This window comes from Phyllostomus discolor, chromosome 6 (assembly GCF_004126475.2).
Source record: "Phyllostomus discolor isolate MPI-MPIP mPhyDis1 chromosome 6, mPhyDis1.pri.v3, whole genome shotgun sequence".
Taxonomy (NCBI): Eukaryota; Metazoa; Chordata; class Mammalia; order Chiroptera; family Phyllostomidae; genus Phyllostomus; species Phyllostomus discolor.
The window spans coordinates 122,024,681-122,041,471 of record NC_040908.2 but is presented as its reverse complement, the minus strand read 5'-3'; the positions used below and the strand labels follow the sequence as shown (position 1 = coordinate 122,041,471).

Here is a 16,791-nt window from a genome sequence, read left to right as displayed (position 1 = left end):
TGAGCTAGAAGCAATCTCTTCGGATTCTCTTCCAGTGCCCTAGAAAGCAGCCCTAGGACGGGTGCTTTAGCTAGGCCCTGATTTGAATGATCGGTTTGCATGTATTTGCTTACTGCAGCTAAGCCTTCCTCACTCTGACCAAAGCAAAAACAATCAATAAATGGTAAGAGAGGCCCACTGTGTTGGCAGCAACAGCTGAGGGGGCACAAACCTATACAAACATGCACACACACACTTACCACCACACCCTCCTACTATGCAGGAGTGTGAGGCAGAATAAACACTCCCCCAAAAGATGTCTGTGTCCTAATCCCAGGACCTGTGGATGTTATTTTAGAGACAAAAGGGGGTACTGCAGATGTAATTAAGGTTAAGGACTTTAAAATGAGGAGCGTTTACATAAATTCTTAAAATCAGAAAATCAAAAGTCTTTTTAGTTTTCAGTGGTCAGAAAAAAAGGACATGAGGAAGGGAGAAGAGTTAGAGAGATGCTACACTGCTGGCTTTGAAAATAGAGGAAGGGGCCAAGGGCCAAAGAATGCAGACAGCCTCTAGAAGCTGGAAAAGGCAAGGGAGCCGATCCTCATCTAGAGCTTCCAGAAAGGAATGCAATGCTTTCTGGAAACTGACTGTAGCCCAGTGAGACCCATGTTGGACTTGTAACTTACAGAACTGTAATATAATAAATTTGTGTTGCTTTAAGCTACAAAGTTTGTGATAAGTTGTTATGGCACCAATAGAAAATGAATATATAGGGATGCACTTCCATCCTCACACCCAGATAGACACTGGATCACACTGTCATACACACCCGAGCAGACATAGGCAGGGACAGCCAGACTTCAGCAGGCTATAAGTGGGGTGTGGTGCAGTCATAAAAGGGGCCGCTCCTTGTTTGTTGTGAAGAAAGCACAGAGCAAACGCCTCAGCCTTTGACTACATGTCTCACAGCCTTCCTTTCACTCTGCCTCCTCAGCCTTTACATCGATGTTTTAGCAATCTTTACACTAATGTACTCCAGTTTTCACCTTAAAAACTGGTATCAACAGGAGTAAACCTAGAGGACATTATGCTAAAGGAGAGAAACCAGTCACAGAAGGACAAAGGCTAAGAATTCCACTTAAGTTTATAGAGATGAAAAGCAGAGTGGTGGACACAGGGGCCGGGGATAGGATGTGGGGAGTGAAGGGGTGCAGAGCTCCAGTTGGGGAAGTTATGGAGGCACATGCCACGTGGGGATGGCTCCACAACACCGGGGGTGTACCTGATGTCACTGAACTATACATTCTACAATGGTAACTGTTTGAAGTAAAGAACAAACTAATAGTAACCAGAGAGGAGTGGGGAGAGGGATAATGGGGGATAATAAGGGAAGGGTCATCAAGGAACATGTATAAAAGACACGTGGACAAAGCCAAAGGGGGGTAGGATCCAGGGTGGGAGGTGGGGATGGGTGGGGCTGTGGTGGGTTGAAAATGGAGACAACCGTACTTGAACAACAATAAAAAATATATAATAAAAATAAAATAAAATGTATATAAAATAAAAAGGGTAAATTTTATATTATGTACATTTTCCCACAATTTAAAAAATAAATTAATTTTTCAAGTCTGTTCAGTAGGCACCATTTTGGAAAATGGGTTTGTGGGGAGCAAGCAGTCACTTACTTTTCCACTACGGCAGTGCTGTTGGAGACTTAGAGGTTCTGGTTCCCGATATCTCCCTTTCACTCCTAGATACTCTGCCCCATCTCTTTTCCATCACCATGTCCCACTCTAGTTCAGGCAATCACCGCCCAGAACCTGGCCTACTGTAATAACTGACTAGTTTCCTGCACCCACTCCAAATCTCACACAGCTGCCTAAAACCTTTCCCTGGCTGCTCATTGTTTTTACACTGTAAGCTGAAGTCCTTGCCAGGCAATATCTGGTGCTGTCTTCCACCCTCACCTAGAGCCAACCTCCTCCTTGTTTTCTATACCCCTACCACATCTCAGCAGCCTTGCAGGTCTCAGACCCACTAAAATGCTTCCTGCCTCAGGGTCTTTGCACAATATTTCATTTGCCTGCAATGCTGTGCCGCCTCTTCAATGGGCCAGCTCTGCCCCTCCTTTATTTAGGTCTCAAAGAGGGCCCCCTGAGGCCGCAGACCAAGTTAGCTCTTCTTCTTGCATGCTCACAGCACATCACCTAATATGTACACACATGTACCACAAATGGTGTATTTTCAGTTCAAAATAATCCACATACCAAACTAGCACATCTTGGGGAGGCCTGTCCTGAGCCCCTTTAGTACTGTGCTTAGGTTAAATGTCCATAAACATTTGGGGAAGCCAGATGAAAAATATATGGGAACCCTCTCTTTACTACTTTTGCAATTTTTTCTCTAAGTCGGAGATTATTCTGAAATACAAAGTTAAAAAAATCAAACAAACATAGTAGCTTAAAGTAATAGCTCTCTTATTATCTTTCAAGATTTTTGTGAGGCCAGAAATTTGGGTAAGACTCAGCTGGATAATCCTTCTGCTCCCTGTGTCAGTGACCAGAGTCACCTGGTGATATTCAGCTAGTGTCTGGGCTGGTCTTGAGCATCCAAGATGGTTTTGCTCAGATGCTTGGCACTAGGGCAGGTATTGCTGGAAGGTCAGCCTCAACTACAAGCCCCTCCTCTCTGGCTAGTCCCTGGGCATCTCCAGCAGGATATTAGTCTTCTTACCTGGTGGCTTAGGGATCTAAGAGCTAGTATTCCAAGATACAGGAAATAGAAGCTGCCACTGCCTGTCTTAGTCAATTTTGGGAGGGAGGCTATCACAGAATACCATAGACTGGAGGCCTTAAACAACAGAAATTTATTTCTCATGGTTCTGAAGGCTGGAAGTCCAAGATCAGGGTGCCAGCATGGCCATTTCCAGTGAGGACCCTCTTCAGCTGTAGACCGCCTGACATGTGGAGAGCAGAGAGAGAAAGCAAGCTCTTATACAGGTACTAATCTCAGTTAATCCTAATCACCTCATCTAAACCCAACCACTTCCCAATGCCCCACTCCTAATATCATCACCTGTGGCCGAGTAGGGTTTTAACATACAAGTTTTGGAGAGACACAATGATTCAGTCCATAACAGTCCCTTAAGGCTTGGAGCTAGAAACTGGCTGAGCTGATATTGTATTAGTCAAATCAGTCACAGAGCCTATCCACATTCAAGGGGAGAGGACACAGACTTCACTTCTCTTATTTTTAATATATTTCATTGATTATACTATTACAGTTGTCCCATTTTTTTCTCCCCTTTATTCCCCTTCATCCAGCAACACCCCCCCCCCCACTGGCATTCCCCGCCCTTTAGTTCATGTCCATGGGTTATACCTGTAAGTTCTTTGGCTTCTCCATTTCCGATACTATTCTCAACCTCCCCCTGTCAATTTTGTACCTACCATTTATGCTTCTTATTCCCTGTACCTTTTCCCCCATTCTCCCCCTGTCCCCTCCCCACTGATAACCCTCTACGTGGTCTCCATTTCTGTGATTCTGTTACTTCTACTTGTTTGCTTAGCTTGTTTTTGTTTTTAGGTTCAGCTGTTGATAGTTGTGAGTTTGTTGACATTTTATTGTTCATATTTTTATCATCTTTTTCTTAGATAAGTCCCTTTAACATTTCATATGAAGGGCTTGGTGATGATGAACTCCTTTCATTTGACTCTATCTGGGAAGCACTGTATCTGCCCTTCCATTCTAAATGAAAGCTTTGCTGGATAGAGCATTCTTGGATGTAGGCCCTTGCCTTTCATGACTTGGAATACTTCTTTCCAGCCCCTTCTTGCCTGTAAGATGTCTTTTGAGAAATCAGCTGACAGTCTAATGGGACCTCCTTTGTAGGTAACTATCTCCTTTTCTCTTGCTGCTTTTAAGATTCTCTCCTTATCTTTAATCTTGTATAATGTAATTATAATATGTCCAAGTCCAACTTATTTGGGACTCTCTGAGCCTCCTGGACTTCCTGGAAGTCTATTTCCTTTGCCAGATTGGAGAAGTTTTCCTTCATTATTTGTTCAGATAGGTTTTTGATTTCTTGCTCTTCCTCTTCTTATTCTGGCACCCTTATAATTCAGATGTTGGAATGTTTAAAGTTGTCCCAGAGGTTCCTAAGACTCTCCTCATATTTTTGAATTCTTATTTCTTCATTCTGTCCTGGTTGAATGTTTATTTCTTCCTTCTGCTCCAAATCATCGATTGCAGTCCTGGTTTCCTTCCTGTCACTGTTGGTTCCCTGATACTTTTCTTTATTTCAGTTTGCATAGCCTTCACTTCTTCCTCTATTTGCAACCATACTCAACCATTTCTGTGAGCATCCTGATTACCAATGTTTTGAACTCTGCATCTGATAGGTTGGCTATCTCTTCATTGCTTAGTTCTATTTTTTGAGCTTTGATCTGGTCTTTCATTTGTTTTTTTTTGTTTTTTTTTTTTTTTGTCTCCATGTGCCTGTTATGTTGTAAAGGGCAGAGCCTTAGGTATTCACCAGAGCAGGGCAACCCACTTTGCTATGGTGCTGTCTGTGGGGGAGCGGCCCCAGAGGGAACAATGCTGCTTGTTCAGCTCTCTGCAGACTTTCAGTCACTTCCTCTGCTACCCACAAGCAAATTAGGCCTTTCTGGTGCTGATTCCTGGGTGAGTGGTTTTGTGTACATTCTAGGACCCTATGGACCTCTCCAACAAACTCTTCTGTGAGGCCCAGCACTCCAACAAACTCTCTTGGGAGGGAGTTGCCGCAGCAACCCCCATGGGTTTTTATAGCCAGAGGTTTTAAGGCTTTAGTTCCTTGCTCTGGGACCCTACATTGTGCAGTCTGTCTTGCTCCTCAGTTGTTCCTCCTGGTATCTGCACAAATGTAGGGCTACCTGGTCTACTAGCTGCTGTCTCACCTGACCAGTCCTCCAGCTGCCACCTTGCCACACATCCCCTCCACTCTGGCTGCCAGTTTCCACACCTCCTACCAGTCTGAATGAATGTTTCTTCTTTAACTCCTTGGTTGTAGAACTTCCAAACAGCTTGATTTTGTGGCAGTTCTGGTTATTTTTTGTTTGTAAATTTGTTGTCATTCTTCTTGTGGTTGTACAAGGAAGAAAAGTATATTTACCTACGCCTCCATCTTGGCTGGAAGTCCAGACCTCACTTCTCAGTAGCCAAAGATTTGTTTCCTACTTTAACCCACCACATAAGGGAAAAGGGCCCCCCACCCCCCTCTGCACAGGTTTGGATTAAACACAACCCTTGGTTCTTGACATACTCTGGTTATTGGTCTGGGCATAGACTGCTTTAATATATTTATTGGTTTGTGGTTTTTCCTAGCTTTTTTCAAAAGGGCAAAGGAAATCTGAAGCTCTTCCTTTTTGTGTTATGTATGATTTGTGTACATAGGGTAACATGACACTCATTTCTAAAATATCTTATTTTCTGTATCTGCATTATTTGGTAAAACATTAGCAGAACTAAATAAAATTGTACAGTGTAGAAGTTTCCTGAGGAAGTATCTTTTATATAAAAGTAAATATAGGCTGAAGTTTCTCAGCTAAACTTCCTGGAGGTAGGGTAGGAAAATAGGAGCTTGTATCTAAATAGTATTACAGTGAAAAAAACATGGGCTTTGCAGTTAAGCCAACTGCGTTGAATCCCAACTCTTCCACTTTCTAGCTGTTTGAGAATTCACCTGACTCCCAGAGCCTCAGTTTTCTCATCTGTATGCTGGGAATAATAATGTCAACCTTGCAGTACATTGTGAGGGTTACAGGCCACAACAAAGTAAAGCATCCATATTCTAACTGGTGTAGAGGATTTCTCAACATGTGACTATCAGTATGATCATGCACATTAATGTTTAATAAGCTACAAAATACTTTCACATACATCTTTAAACTACTCCTAAGAGAAGAAAGATGGATACATGTCCCTATTTAGGAAATGAAGACCTTAAGGCCAGCAACATAGTGATGATCACAGGCTGGCACAATGGAAGGAAGGTAGAGGGCTGCTGAGTGTGGTCAGTACTCAGCAATGATGGAGCCCCGGGGAGGAGGATGGGGCAAAGTGAGCACCTCATATCCAGATGCTGACCTGGTCACGGAGACTTACCTGTGGCAAGACCATGTGCTGAGAGCAGACTGGCACCACAGACTCTACCCTGGGAGAGGAATTCTACTAGTTGAGTAAGTAATGACAGAATTTGGAGGTTTTCCCAAAATCATTATAGAAAACAAAAACAAAACAGGAGTGATACCACTTGTCTTCCTAGCTTAGTAGCAATCTTACAGTGTGCAATGACATTTTAGAAATAAAGACTAAGGATAAAGTACTTGTAACTTGAAAAAGTAAACTTTTTCTCTTCTTTTTATAATGGTTAATGAAAGGGTTTTTGCCATAGAGAACATTTTAATTAATACCAGACAGTACCAGGCATAAAGAAGGAACTTGAAGATTATGCTATCAGATGTGACAATAACACTTAAGCGGTGGATAACTTGGCTTTATGGGCTTTTTGTTTCTTTTGTCAAAGCACAGTGTACAGTGAAGCTACCCAAAAAAGCAAAGCACAGAACATTATGCTATCATTTGTGCACAAAATGGGATATGTATAAATGCACAGAATTTGTGTAAATGTGTAGAATTTCTTTGTCAGTTACACAAGAAACTAGGACTATTGGTGGCCTCGTGTTTATGCTTCTGCAAAAATGTGTATAGCATCCACAACTGATAGGTAGCATGGCTTTGGGCTATACTTGTTATTGAAATTTACATAAATGGTAACAAATCAGATGCATCACTTGGTATCTTTTTTTTTCACATTTAACATTCTGGATATTTATATACATATACATACATACTTGTATATTATATATTAAATAAGGTGTAGTTCACATGTTTCAAAAATAAAAATACCATAGAAAGTGGGAGGTGCATGCCTTTAAGTCATGTGAGCTTTCAGGTAGTGGCCTGGACGTGTTTCTTGCATCATTCTGCCCACAGTTGGGACCAAGTTACAGAGCCTGTGTTTCAGTTTTGGTCAAGATAGTGGAGTAGGTGGATGCTGTACTTGCCTCCTCCCTTGACCACATCAAAATTGCAACTAAATTATAGAACAGTCAATCTGGAAACCATCTGAAGACTAGCTGAACAGAAGTCCTGTAACTAAGGATATCACCCTGGCTGGTGTAGCTCAGTGGATTGAGCATGGGCCTGTGAAAGAGGGTTGCTGGTTCGATTCCTGGCTGGGACATGCCTGGGTTGTAGGCCAGGTCCCCAGGTGGGGGCCTGTGAGAGGCAGCTGATCGATGTATCTCTTACACACTGATGTTTCTCTCCCTCTCTTTCTCCCTCCCTTCCCCTCTCTCTAAAAATAAATAAATAAAACCTTTTAAAAAAATCACTTCAGCTCTGGCTATTGTGACTCAGTGGATTGAGTGCTGGCTGGCAAACTGAAACATCACCAGTTTAATTCCCAGTCAGGACACAAACCTGGGTTGCTGGCCGGGTGCCTAGCTGGGGGCGTGTGACAGGCAACTCTCTTGCACAGCATATGGATGTTTCTCTTCCTCTCTTACTCCCAACCTTCCCCTCTCTCTGAAAATAAATAAGTAAAAATATTTTTTAAAAATCACTTTAAGGACTTCAAGCAAGATGGAGGCATAGGTGGACGCACCGTACTTTCACGCACAACCAAGATTAGAACAACAACAATTTAGAGCTACAATAACACCCAGAACTGACAGAGAATTTATCTGAGTGGAAGTTGGACAGCCAAGAAGTTGAAGTAGACCCGTTCATCCAGACCGGTAGGAGGGGCTGAGAGGAGGAGCGGGCGCGGGTTGCGGCAGCGGAGGTCAGGGAGAACTGGGCGCATAAGGCAACCCGGAGCACATAAGCCTTCCAGGACACAGCGGTGGGCCCTGAGTACGAAAGCGGTGGCTGGCGGACCCAGTGAGGTGGCATTGTGGACCAGGTCAGAGCGCGCAACCCAGGATCCCAGAGAAGGGACTGAGATCCCAGGTGAACGGAGCTACCACCATTGTTTGCCCCCACATACAATGTCACAATCTAGCAACTGGGGTACCCAGCCCAGGGGAACACCTAAGGCTCCGCCCCTCACCATAACAGGAGCGACCAGACGGGGGGAGGGGAAGGAGAGAGAGAGAGAGAGAGATGTCTCCAACAGAAGAACAGATCAGTCCCCCAGGACTCATCCTTTTGAGAGACCAAGAAATAGCCAATCTATCAGATGCACAGTTCAAAACACTGGTGATCAGGAAGCTCACAGAATTGGTCGATTTTGGGCACAAATTACATGAAAAAATGCAGGTTACCATAAAAGAGATGAAGGAAGATGCACAGAGAACCAATAGTGAAGGGAAGGAAGCTGGGACTCAAAACAATGGAGTGGACCAGAAGGAAGAAAAAAACAACCAAGCAGGAAAGAATGAAGAAATAAGAATTCAAAAAAACGAGGAGAAGCTTAGGAACCTCCAGGACATCTTTAAACATTCCAACATCCGAATTACAGGGGTACCAGAAGGGGAAGAGGAAAAGCAACAGATTGAACACGTATTTGAACAAATAATAAAGGAGAACTTCCCCACTCTGGCAAAGGAAATAGACTTCCAAGAAATCCAGGAAGCTCAGAGAGCCCCAAAAAAGTTGGACCCAAGAAGAAATACACCAAGGCACATCATAATTACATTAGCCAAGGTAAAAATGAAGGAGAGAATCCTAGAAGCAGCAAGAGATAAGGGGACAGTAACCTACAAAGGAGTTCCCATCAGGCTGTCAGCTGATTTCTCAAAAGAGACCTTACAGGCAAGAAGGGACTGGAAAGAAATATTCCAAGTCATGAAAGACAAGGATCTACATCCCAGATTGCTCTATCCAGCAAAACTCTCATTTAGAATGGAACGGCAGATAAAGTGCTTCTCAGATAAGGTCAAGTGAAAGGAGTTCATCATCACCAAGCCCTTATTTTATGAAATGTTAAAAGGACTTATCTAAGAAAAAAGATAAAGAAAAAACATGTATAAGAAAAGGACAGCAAACTCACAATTATTAACAACCACACCTAAAGCAAAACCAAAAGGAACTAAGCAAACAACTAGAACAGGAACAGAACCACAGAAATGGAGATCACATGGAGGGTTAGCAGCAGGGGGGTGGGAGGAGGAGAGAGTGGGAAAAGGTACAGAGAATAAGTAGCATAGAATGTAGGTTGAAAATAGATAGGGGGAGGGTAAGAATAGTATGGGAAATGTAGAAGCTAAAGAAATTATAAGTATGACACATGGACATGACTAAAGGGGGGGATATGGGTGGGAGAGAGTGTACAGGGTGGAGGGGAGTGAAGGGGGGGAAATGGGACAACTGTAATAGCATAATCAATAAAATATATTAAAAAGTCACTTTAAATGTAAGTGGATTAAATGCTCCAATCAAAACACATAGGGTAGCTGAATGAATAAGAAAATAAGAGCAATAATGTGCTGTTTATAAGAGACCCACTTTAGATCAAAAGACACAGGCAGACTGAAATAGAAGGGATTAAAAAAGCACTTCATGAAAATAGAAACAAAAGAGAGTTCCACTCAAGGTAGAAGTGTAGGTAGACATGCTTTGCTTCCTCATGTAACCATAGAAAGAATTACAACCAGATTGCAAAACTAGTAACACCCAGAACTGTTAGAAAATTGAGTTGTATGGAAGTCTGACAATCAAGGATTTAAAGAAGACACATTCATCCAGACGGGTAGGAGGGGTGGAGTTGCAGAGAGGCAGAGAGATGGTCTGGTGCAGAAAGGTGGTGGTGGCAGTGGCAGGAGTGGAACGGACAGGGAGAATAGCTTCGGAGCAAGGGGCCCCAGCCCCAGGCTGCACAGCCCAGGGTTCTAGCACAGGAAGATCGATTTCTATTATCTCAGGCTGTAAAAACCATTGTGGTTGGGACAGCAGAAGACACTGCCAGATTTTTGCTGTGTAAAGGGCCAGCACAGTCTTAGAAAATACACAAACCCACCCACTCTAGTATTCACCACCAGGGCAGCAGCTGGAAGGGCACAAGTCGCACACTGGGAGAGGGTGAAGTGACTGGAAACAGGGTGAGCACCGGACAAACCACGAGAAGTCAGGTGGCAGCCTTGTCACCTCTGTAAGCTCTCCCCACACAGCCACAAAGGGATGATCAATTACCACCCTAGCAATTACCTAAGGCTCTGCCCCACGCAATATACAGGTGCCTTTTTGACAAAGGCCATGCTACTAAGGGAGAAAAGGCAGCTCTGAATAATGCACAGAAACAAACACATGGAGGCTGCTAAATTGAGGAGACAAAGGAATATGGCATAAATGAAAGAACAGAACAAAATGAACTAAGAAAAAGAACTAAGTGGAACAGAGATAGCCAATCTATCCGATGCAAAGTTCAAAACGGGTTATCAGGATGCTTAGAGAATTCCTTGAGTCTGGCAAATAAATAAATAAATAAATAAAATAAGAAATGAAGGTTACACTAAGTGAAATGAAGAATAATCCACAGGAAACCAATAGAGAAGGGAAGGAAACTGGGATTCAAATCAATGATTTGGAACATAAGAAAGAGATAAACATTTAACCAAAACAGAAGAAACAAGAATTTTTTTAAATGAAGAGAAAATAAGAAGATTCTGGGATATCTCCAAACATGCTAACATCTGAATCATAGGGGTGCCAGAAGTAGAAGAGGAAAAGCAAGAAATTTAAAACTCATTTGAAAAAATAATGAAGGAAAACTTCCCCAATCTGGTAAAGAAAATAGGCATACAAGTCCAGGAAGCACAGAGAGTCCCAAACAAGTTGGATCCAAGAGGACCGCAGCAAGACAGATAATAATTAAAATGCCAAAAGTTAAAGATAAATAGAGAATCTTTAAAGAAGCAAAAGAAAAGCAGAGAGTTACCTACAAAGGAGTTCCTATAAGAGGGTCAGCTGACTTCTCAAAAGAAACTTGGCAGGCTGGAAGGGACTGGCAAGAAGTATTCAAAAATGATGAAAAGCAAGGACCTACAACCTAGATTGCTCTACCCAGCAAAGCTGTCATTTAGAGCTGAAGGGCACATAAAGTTCTTCCCAGACAAAGTAAAGCTAATGGAGTTCATCACCACCAAGCTATTAGTTTATGAAATGTTAAAGGGACTTATTTAAAAAAAAGATCAAAACTATGAACAATAAAATGGCAACAAATACATACATATCTATAATTGATCTAAAAAAACAAAGCAAACCAGAAGAACAGAGACAGAATCATGGATATGGAGAACATTTTGATGGTTGCCAGATGAGAGGGAGGTATGGGGGAATGCATGAAGAGGTGAGGGCATTAAGAAATACAAATAGGTGGTTAGAGAATAGCCACGGGATTGAAGTAGCCAAAGAACCTATGCATGACCCATGGACATGAATAATAGTGTGGGGATTTCCTGAGGGAGGGGGGGAGGTGGTAGGTAAAGGAGAGCAAAGGGAAAAATTGGGACAACTATAATAGCATAATCAACAAAATTTAATTTAAAAAATAAATGGCACAATAGACCAGATAGATTTAATTGATATTTTCAGTGCATTTCACCCAAAAACAGAATATACATTTTTTTCAAGTTAAAATGGAACATTTTCCAAGATAAACTACATGTTAGGGCACAAAAGAAGTCTCAATAAATTTAAGAACACTAAAATCATATTAGGCATCTTCTCTGAGCACAATGGTATAAAATTAGAAATCAATTACAAGAAAAAAACTGAAAAACACACAAACACGCAGAGGCTAAATAACTTGCTACTAAATTTTGAATGGCTTAACAGTGTGATTAAGGAAGAAATTAAAAGATACCTTGAGACAAATGAAAATAAAAACACAATGACGCCAAATCTATGGACACACCAAAAGCAGTTGTAAGAGGGAAACTCTTAGCAATTCAGGTTTACCTCAAGAAACAAGAAAAAAATCTAGAATAAACAATTTAGCCTTACAACTAAAAAAAAAAAACAACTAAAAGAAGAACAGCAAACACAGACAAATGCAAGTAGAAGAAAGGAAATAATAAAGATCAAAGCAAAAATAAATGAACTAGAATCTAAAAAAATTACAAAGTATCAGTGAAACCAAGAACTGCTTCTTTGGAAAGATAAACCTGATAAAACTTTAACCAGACTCATCAAGAAAAAAGAGAGAGAGGACCCATATAAATAAAATCAGAAATAAAAGAGAAGTGACAACCGACACCATAGAAAAACAAAAGATTATAAGAAAATACCACAAACAATTGTATGCTAACAAATGAAGACAACTTGAAAGAAATAGATAAATTCCTAGAAACATGCAATGTTCCAAGACTGAATCAAGAAGAAACAGGAAATCTGAACAGATTGATCACTACCAATGAAATTGAATCAGTAATTTAAAAACTCTCAATAACTTAAAATATCAAAAGTCCTGGACTAGATGGTTTCATGGGTGAATTTTAGCAAACAATCAAAGAAGAATTAACACCTATTGTTTTCAAACTATTCCAAAAAATTCAAGAAGAGGGAAAGCTGCTAAGCTAACTTTATGAGGCCACCATTATGCTGCTTCCAAAATCAGACAAAGACATTACAAAAAGAAAAAAAATATATATATATATATAGGACAATATCCCTGATGAACACAGATGCAAAAATCCTCAACAAAAAACTAGCAAGCCAAAATCAGCAATACATTAAACAGATCATACACCATGATAAAATGAAACCTATGCCTGGGATGAAGTTTGATTCAATATCTGCAAATCAACTGATATCATATACCTTATAAACAACACAAAGGATAAAAATCATATAATCATATCAATAGATGCAGTAAAAGTATTTTACAAAACTCAGCATTCATTTATGAAAAAACTCTTAGCAGAGTGAAAACAGAATGAACACATATCAACATAATAGAGGGCATTCATGAGAAACCCACAACTAACATCATACTCAATGGGGAAACCTAAAAGCTTTTTCCTAAGAGCAGGAACAAGACTTCCACCACTTTCATTTAACAGAGTATTAAAAGTTCTAGCCACAGCAATTAGACAAGAAAAAAAAGATATCCAAATTGAAAAGGAAGAAGTAAAATTGTCATTATTCGCAGAGGAAATAATACTATACAGAGAGAACTCTAAAGATTCCACCAAAAAAACCCTATTAGAACTGATAAATAAATTCAGTAAAGTAGCAGAATACATAATAAATATTTAAAAATCAGTTACATTTTTATATACCATTGTCAAACTATCAGGAAGAGAAATTAAGAAAACAATCCCATTTACAATTGCAACAAAAAATACATATGAATAAATTTAACCAACGTTGTAAAACACCTGTATTCAGAAAACTATAAGACATTAAAGAAAGGAATTGAAGGAGATACAAATAAATGGAAGCATATATCATGCTCATGAAGAGAAAGAATTAACGTGGTTAAAATTTCCACACTACCCAAAGCAACCTATAGATTGAATGCAATCCTAATCAAAATACCAATGACATTTTTCACAGTACTGGAACAAACCATTCCAAAATTTATGTTGACCAATAAAAGACCCCAAATAGCCATGGCAATCTTGAGAAAACAAGAACAAAATTTTAGGTATCATGCTACCTGATATCAAACTATACTATCAAGGCCATACTAATCAAAACAGCATGGTACTGGCATAAAAATAGAAACATAGATCAGTGGAACAGAATAAAGAACCAAGAAATAAACCCACACCTATATGGTCAATTAATGTATGACAAGGAGAATATACAATGGTTGGGGTGGTGAACACATAATACATTGTGCAGATGGTGTGTTGTGAATTGTGCACCTGAAACCTGTGTAATTTTGTTAACCAGTGTCACCTCAATAAAATCAATAAAAAGGAAAAAAGACTACATTCTCAAATGTTTTTACCACTTTAATATCAAATAAATATTTTCTCATTAAAATGTACAATGAGATAAAGACAGTCTATTCAATAAATGCTGTTGGGAAAATTGGACAAATACATGCAAAAAAAAAAAGCCCTATACCACATTCTTATACACAAGAATAAACTTAAGATGGATTAAAGACTTAAATGTAAGACTCAAAGCCATAAAACTAGAAGAAAACATAGGCAGTTTTTTGTTTTTGATATATCTCCTTGGGCAAGGGAAACAAAAGAAAAAATAAACAAATGGAACCACATAAAACTAAAAAGTTTTTGCACAACAAAGAAAACCATCAACAAAATGAAAAGACAACTTACTGGATGGAAGAAGATATTCGCCAATGATCCATCTGATCATTTGTTAATCCCCAAAATTTATTTATACAGAAAGAACTCAAACAACTTAACATGAAAGAAAGAAAGAAAGAAAGAAAGGAAGGAAGGAAGGAAGGAAGGAAGGAAGGAAGGAAGGAAGGGAGAATTTAAAAATGGAATAGACATTTTTCCAAAGAAGGCATACAGATGGCCAATAGGCATACAAAAAGTTGCTAATCATCAGAACAATGCAAATAAACACCACAATGAAATACAACCTTATACTTGTCAGAATGGCCATCCTTAATAAATACTCAAACAAGTGCTGGCAAGAATGTGGAGAAAAGGGAACCCTAGTGCACTGCTGGTGGAAATGCAGACTCGTGCAGCCACTGTGGAAGACAGTATGGAGGGTCCTCAAAAAATTAAAAATAAAACTGTCTTATGACCAAGTGATTCTACTCCTGAGTATATATCTGAACAAACCCAGAACACTAAATCAAAGGAATATATGCAGTGATATGTTTATTGCAGCATAATTTACAAAGTATGAAAGTAACCCGAGTGTCCATCAATAGACAAGTGAATAAATAAGTGGCGGTACATATGTACAATGGAATATTACTCAGCCATAAAAAATAAAATCTTACCATTTGTGACAACATGGATGGACCTAGAGGCTATTATGCTAAATGAAGTAAGTCAGACACAGAGAGACAAATACCATATGATTTCACTTATATGTGGAATCTAAAGAACAAAATAAACAAACAAAACACAGAAACAGACTCATAGGTACAGAGAACAGATTGGTGGTTGCCAGAGGGGAGTGAGGTCAGGAGGCTTGGTGAAAAAGGTGAAGGGATTAAGATATACAAACTGGTAGTTACAAAATAGTTGTGGATGTAAAGTATAAGGGAATATAGTCAATAATATTGTAATAACTATGGATGGTGCCAGGTGGATACTAGAATTATCTGAAGGGTCGCTTTGTTAATTATATAAATGTCTAATCACTATGCTACACAGCTAAAACTAATATACAATAATATTAAGTGTCAACTGTTATGGGAAAAAAAAAAACCCAGCATAGAATGATTCAAAGAGGAAAGTCTCATCCCAATCCTGCGCCCTCCCCATAAGGAACAACTTAAAAAGATTTTTTGTACCTTTTCAGGATTTTAAGGGAACACATATGTTCTCCCTCCTCCTTTTTTAAGATATAAAAAGTTTAATTTTATAATATCATCAGTAACAATCTGTAGTTATACACAGAACCAGGAATGTCACAAAAGGGGTAATATCCTGGACTTCCATTACACACAGCCCTATGACTCCCTCCTCCTTCTTCACAAACAAAATTTGTATTCTATCGACAGCCTTCTGCACCCTTCTTCTTTCACTAAACAATACACTTGGAGACTCTTTTTCATATTCAGACAGCAAGAGTTTTCTCATTCTTTTTTAGCAGGTTAAATCTCGCTGGGTAGATGTACCATAATTTAAGTGGCCCCTTCCTTACTAAAAGACAGTTGGGCTATTTCCTAGACAAAGCCGGCTCCCTTCCGTGACAGAGAGGCTGATCAAGCAGGCAGAATGGGCTTATAAAAGGGAGTGGGGAGGTGGGAAGACACTGTGCCTTCTTCCTAGGTGGGCTGAGGACAGGGGTAAAGGCAGGTGAGGGAGAAAAAGTGGGGGCGGGAGGCTAGGTTGGTTCTCTCATAGGTCTCCTGGGAGGCTGGTTTCTCTGCTGACTTTTCCTCTGGTGCCCCCATTGCCCACTGTTCCAGCTTGTCCCTTTTCTGGTGGCCATCTCCTAGCTCTAGGGCTGACTGCCCTGGGAACTTCCCAAGACCTCTGTGTGGGAAGAGGGGTTGTTGAGGTGTGTGGAACTAGAGTCTGGCTGTCTGGGCTGGAACTTGCACGGGCTCTCTGCATTGCCCTCCCAACCCCGCTCCCAGCTCCCATCGTGCCTGGTCCAGGACTGTAACTGAACAACTCAGGGGCCTTCACCTGGCCCAAGAACAGTTTTCCTATCTGCCCTACTGGCAGTCACTGGGCGTCTAAAAGCCACTAAGCTGCCAAGGCTGGCTGGTGCCCCTTCTTTCACTCCCTGCCCCCATTGGCAAGCCATGCCCTGTGGTTTCTCTTGAGTGGATTTGACAGGACTTGCCAAGCCGGCAGGGATTTCCCATTGTGGATGAAGTACTGGCTGGTGAAACCCAGGAGAGGTGGAGGCAACCTCCAAGGTGACAGAGCAAGCTAGTGTTGAAGTGCCCTCAAGGGAGGATCTAGCCCAGACCCCTCATTGTGTGATTTAGCTGCTTCTGTGGGGTAAACTGGGTGGGGAGGGCAGAAGATTTGGGCTTGGAAGGGAGACAAGAGATCTGACCAAGGGTCCTATGGTTGCTGCCTCTCAGGCCTCATGTATTTCTGACTGTGGCTTTCTGGCAGGAACAGATGGACATGGAGC

At 40.7% G+C, this 16,791-nt stretch overlaps 1 long non-coding RNA gene across 1 annotated transcript; it reads left to right on the top strand.

Annotated features, from left to right (window-relative positions):
• Positions 1 to 16,101: 16,101 nt before the first annotated feature.
• On the top strand, positions 16,102 to 16,788 carry LOC118501273. Its single transcript, XR_004903896.1, has 3 exons — positions 16,102 to 16,514; positions 16,550 to 16,652; positions 16,773 to 16,788. It is a non-coding gene; the product is annotated as an uncharacterized LOC118501273 (long non-coding RNA).
• Positions 16,789 to 16,791: the final 3 nt, after the last annotated feature.